At 34.1% G+C, this 6,000-nt stretch overlaps 1 long non-coding RNA gene across 1 annotated transcript in view; it reads left to right on the top strand.

Moving 5' to 3' along the window:
- The first annotated feature begins 286 nt into the window (after positions 1–286).
- LOC144454788 (uncharacterized) overlaps positions 287–6,000 on the top strand; it is a 49,082-nt gene continuing 43,368 nt past the window's right edge. The window contains exon 1 of the long non-coding RNA XR_013483332.1: positions 287–373. This is a non-coding gene — a long non-coding RNA (uncharacterized LOC144454788). The remainder of the gene's footprint in view (positions 374–6,000) is intronic.

The following is a 6,000-nucleotide window of genomic DNA, read 5'->3' as shown; positions in this document are numbered from 1 at the left end:
AAGTATCTGTCACATTTCCTGACTCCAAGCTCATGCTCTGTCTACTGGGACACCTAGCTGCCCCATCATGGCTCATTATCCCTTTTCTGTCTTCATTCATTAGCTATCATATGCTCTATGCCTAGAAGGCCCTTCCTCCACATCTACCTATTGAAATTGTTTATATACTTCCAGGACCAGCTGAAGTAAATGTTCCTGTGTAAAGAATATAAGGTACTGCCCCTTTTATATGAGAACAGTAGAAAGTGAACTTTGGGTACTGATTGAATATGTGGAATGAGAGAGAGTGAGAAGTAGACAGTGACACTGAGGTCATGAATCTGAGTGACTGGATTGATTGGCCCTGGCAGTAATGGGGAAGATTAGAAGAAAGGTGAGTTTTAAGGGGAAATACGATGTAATGAGATCTAACATGCAGGTCAAAAATAGTTCATTGCTTATCTTCTGCAACTCACTCAATCTTACCCCAAATGAAAAGAAGGGAAGTAGAGCTCTTGTCCTTCAGTGGGTAATTTTGATTACATTAAATTTAAAAGAGTTTGTACAAATAAAACCAACACAGCAAAAATTAAAAGGAAAGTAGAAAGTTGGGAGGAAATTTTATAGACAGTTTCTCAGATAAAAGGTCTCATATCTCATATATATGCTTAAAGAAGAAAAAATTAACTCGTTAAGGATATAAAGTATTTCCAGTTGGTTGCAAAATTAGGCAGAAAAAGAACCTCTGTCCATGTAAAACTGTTAAAATCTACATGTAATGAAACAAGACTTACCATTAAAATATGAGATCACAGACTGGTAGCAAGACCAAATAGGAGATTTGATAGGAGAACCTATTAGAGTCCAGAACTGACTGAGAATATAAGGCATGGTGGTTCTAAGCTCATTTGGATGTAGCCCTATTTAGAGTTTCAGAGGTTAAACTTAGAACTGTTGTAAATCAAATAACTGTTGGGAGACCGTGGGATGATTAAATAAGGAATGTTGATTTCATAACTAACCAAAAGGAAGTTTTTGAGAGTTTTAAGTTATAAGGGAAAGATGAGTCACTGAGCACCAGGAGGCTCCGGCAAAAGCAGGAGGAAGAGGAGGAGGAGGAGTTGGGAGAGCAGAAGGTGTTGGAGGTTAGCAGGAGCCCTCAGATGAGGTCCTGTATTTGGAAGGTTGTTGATTGGAACATAGACAAACCTTTGCAAAGTGGCTGAAGACAGGACTGGGAACACGAATAGGCTGAATTCAGCTTTGACTTGCTCTAGAAGGCCAGCTGTTAAATTTTTAATATGAGTATTTATGCCACAGAAATAAAAAAAATGCTACAAATCAGGGCTTGCTTTACTGTTTAATTGAACTTCTACGCTTAAGAAAGTGATGGGGAAATTTTAATAGTGCAGATCAGATTGAAAAGTATATTGTGCATAGGTTTTTGGTTTTGTTTTATTTTTTTTCCCCTTAGATTGGTGGTTGTTAAACATTTACCAGCACACTGCTGGTTGGGAGCCTTCTAAATGGAGGAGAGTTGAACTCTGTTATAGTTTAACTATTGCACTTTAGTTTCATTTACAATTTGAAAGAAGTAAGACTCCTTAAAGATGACTGGTTGCTCTGCTATCTTCCACCACCTCCAATCCCCAAAAGGGATTGTTCAGTTTCTTTTTATGATATTGGGTTACTTCTAATAGTCTATTTCTTCTTTTATCTGGGTGTGTGTATTTTTGTAAGTGCTCATCCATTTCCTCTAAATGATCAGTTTTGTTAGCATACAATTGGGCAGAATAACTTATGATAATTTCCTGTAGTAAATTATCTTTTTTCATTTTTGATGTGAACAAAGACTAATATATACTAGGTATTTCATAAATTCTTGTTAACTGACTGACTGAAAATTTGTTTTTTCTCTCATTAAAATCAGACTAGTAGACTTTTCCTGTATTCTTTTTTGCTACCACATTTATCGGTTCAGTTTTTTTTTTTTGGCTTACAATTTTATTAATCTTTATTTTTCAGAATTTCTGCTGTTGCTTTGTTGGGAATGTTTGATTTGCCTTTCAAGTTTTATTTTTAGTTGTTTCCTAATTTATTGATGTGTTATTTTTCTCTTTTATTAATGAAAATACTTAGAGATATAGTATTTCCCCAAGTAACTAACTACTTATAGTTTATCGTATAAGTTTTAGTATTTTATCTTTTTATTATAATTTTCTTTGATGAAATTTTCTTTAGTTTCTATAATTCATTCTTTGACCTGCCAGTTCTTTGGACTTATGTTATTTAATTTCTAATTGCTTTTTGATTATTTTTTCAAGGGCCATTTACTTTATATAAGTTTTTATTTCTTTGTAATCAGTAAATATTGTGTTAAGTATTTCTATTTTCTACAATTTGATGAGGTCTTCAAACCTCAAAACATGGTCAATTTAGAAGTGTATAAATTCCTTTTTATTCCCATTCAGTAATCAACAGAGAGATATCATCTCTATTTTTTTCTAAAATACTATTCATGTCCTTAACTTTTTTCTTGTGTATTTTTGTTAGATTTGTCAAAATCTGAAAGGGGTACATTGAGGTCCCTCAATAATGCAGCTTTACCATATATATATATATATATATATATATATATATATATTTCTCTCTCCAGTTCAATTAACTTTTCCTTCAAGTATTTGGATGCTATGATTTTTGGTATGTATATACTATTAATGTTGATTCATTATTTATGGTGCCTTTAAGCATACTGTAATTTCCCTATTTATCTCTTTATTTGAAATCATGATTGCTATTTTTGCTTTTTGAGTTCAGCTAGATATAATAGATTTTGTTTCTAGCCCATCATGTTACCTCCATGTGAATCTTTATGTTTCAAGTATATTTCTTGTAAGCAATGTCTAGTTGAATTCTATTTTTAAATCCATTTTCCTATCCTTTTCCATTTTATAAATGAGTAAATCCCATTCACCTTCATAACTATGATTGTTAATTGTGTATTTTCTTTTACCTTGTCCTCTTTTTTTTTCCTACTCTTTATTCCCACTCTTCTTTTTACAAATACAAAGGTAGTAAGAGAGAAAGCATTTTGCCCAATACTCATAATCAATAAATAAAATAGTCTGCTTCTGCTTTGTTGCAACTCTTTTTTTTCTTTTTTTAACCCCACCTCTGATTCCAGCTGTTTGCCCTTTCTCTCTTTCTTTCTTTCTTTCTTTCTTTCTTTCTTTCTTTCTTTCTTTCTTTCTTTCTTTCTTTCTTTCTTCCCTCCCTCCCTCCCTCCCTCCCTCCCTCCCTTCCTTCCTTCCTTCCTTCCTTCCTTCTTTCCTTCCTTCTTTCTTCCTTCCTTCCTTCCTTCCTTCCTTCCTTCTCTTCTTTCTTTCTTTCTTTCTTTCTTTCTTTCTTTCTTTCTTTCTTTCTTTCTTCTTTCTTTCTTTCTTCTTTCTGTCTTTCTTTCTTTCTGTCTTTCTTTCTTTCTTCCTTCCTTCCTTCCTTCCTTTCTTTCCTTCCTTTTAATCTCTGATAATGTGATGACTACATGGTCTAGAGGAGGTAATTATCCTTATTTTTCCATTTAATGGTACATTTTAAGGTTTGGTTGAGTTTGTTTGTGGGAGTTCTAGGCTTTTCTAGTTCTTAGTAAACCACAATCTAATTACAAAGGGAAAAGAAGACTGGTTTGCTATAAGCACAGACTGAGAGCTGATGAATTTTTCTGTGACCTTTGTTTTGCTCTGTATTATTTGTATTGATTTTTCCCATATTTGCCTCATATTAAGTAATTACTTTGTATTGATTATTCTTGCTTTTATCTTATTGATTTTTATTAAATATCTTATATTTTATTTAAAGATGTCATCATTGTGAGTGGCTGGTACCGTGTAGATGTGCAGCATGTTGGTAAGGGTTCAAGCGACACAAACCCAAAAGAATCGCCTCTAGGACCTTGATAGATTTTGGGTTGTATCTCTATGTTGGTTGTCTTTCTCTTATAATTTACACCTGTCAATGAGAAAGTGGGTTGGGATGAATAAGCCAGCTCAGAGAAAGAGGATGGTTCAGAACCCATGAGAGGAGGCTATGCTACACTTGAGGTTTACACGAAGGTTCAGTCCATGCAAATGTTATGTTAGAGTTGAATAGAAAGCTTGAATACGATAAACCACCTTTGGCCATATGATATTTCTAAGTTAAATCTTGCTCTCCCCAGAGATCTTGTGTGTGCAAAGGCAGAGGTATCTCACTGGTTTGGAGGTAGGGTGGTAGTGTTTTATAACAGCCTTTCTTGATCTACTTGCTTAGTAAATACCCTTTATAAAAGTTAAATAATTCAGGCAGATAATTGATTGTGAGCATACCATGGATTGGGGCTCATGAGTGACATTACTAGAAAATTCCACAACTTCACAGGGTTACCCTTAGAACCCTCAGAATCCATTGCCCTGCTGGGACCCTGGCTTTCTAAAATAAATGGGAGTTAGAGAATCAGCCCCAGAATGGGTGTTTAAAAGTCATCTTGTCCAATATTTTTATTATAAATGGAAACTAGGACTCAGAAATATTAAGCTAAGACTTCTCTAAGGTCACACAGGCAAGATAAGGTAGAGTTAAAATTTGAACACAAGTCTGCTGATTCCAAATCTAGGGCTCTTTCCAATGCTGCATGTTAATTAAGAATTTAAATTTAAGTTGTGAACTGAATTAGATGTTTAAAAAGACATGCAGAGACTATGGAAGCAAATGTATATAATATAGGATGAATATTAAAACATGGTCCTGTATAACTAGTGTCAGAAATGCGAAAACTTGAGAATGAGTTGAGGCTGGCAAGGAGAGCTAAGGGGGGGGGGCACGGGGAAGTGATTTCTATGTTCTACTGAAGAAAAGATGAGAATCAAAGGAGCAATAGGAATGTTGTTTGGGGTGGAGAAAATTCTGTTAGTTGAAAAAGGAAAAAAAACAGTCATTTTTTTTTCTCTGCCAAGGAGAATAACCCTTGGACTAGAAAGATCAGAAGAAAAATGATTACTAGGGATACTCAAGATAAATAAAGAAACAAATAGGAGAGCACCTAATTGCAACTAGTGACTGCAGGTCACTCAGCCCAGATGAAATTCATCCTATCATATTGAAATAATTGAAAGATATAATTGTGAATCCATTATCAACAATCTTTGAAACATAGTACAAAATGGGAAAAGTAACATCGGATTGGAAAAGGAAAACATACTGGTTTAAAAAAAGAGTAAAGAGAAACTATAGGCAAATGAATTTGACATTGATTCCTGGCAAAATTATAAAATGTGCTCTATTAGGACCCTTATAGTGAAAAAGGATCCTAGCAGGTTGGGTTGACCACCAATGCTAAACTTTGGGAGGATATTAATGAGAATCATGCAGAATGGCCTGATATGGATGAGTTTAAATTTGTATCAGTGGCTGTAACTCTTGAATCAATAATATTATAGATTCATTTGAAAATCTGAGTATTAGACTAATAGGTCAAGGGAATGTTGCACATTTGTGATGACTGGAGAAATTGAAGAATCTGATTCCCTCAATAGTTTCCTTTGCACCTCATTTGTCATATGTCATAAATTAGTTGGAATTTTCTTAATGTAATACACACTTACATATTATGTATAACTGTATGTATTACATGTAGAATAATAGCTAATGTTTATGTATCACTCTAATGTTTGTAGCTATTTACATGTTATTTCATTTGTGCCTTACTATGGTTCTGTAAGATATTACATATATTCTCATCCCCATTATATAGGTGAAGAAACTGAGGCTCAAATACTTTAATTAACTTGTCTATGGACACACAGCTGAATGTCAGAGTCTAGATTTGAACCAAGGCCTTTCTGACTTCAAATCCAGAACTTTATCCATAATTCCATGCTGCCTGTACAGTATAGGAACTGTATACAAAAGGACTGTGTCATGTACTTTTTGGCCTGACTAGTGTCTTGAACATCATAGAAGCTCAATAAATGTTTATTGAGTGGGGTT

This window comes from Phascolarctos cinereus, unplaced genomic scaffold, assembly GCF_003287225.1.
Source record: "Phascolarctos cinereus isolate Bilbo 61053 unplaced genomic scaffold, phaCin_HiC Scaffold_7;HRSCAF=346, whole genome shotgun sequence".
Classification (NCBI taxonomy): Eukaryota; Metazoa; Chordata; class Mammalia; order Diprotodontia; family Phascolarctidae; genus Phascolarctos; species Phascolarctos cinereus.
The sequence above is the reverse complement of the archived record's forward strand: the minus strand, read 5'-3'. Positions and strand labels throughout refer to the sequence as shown.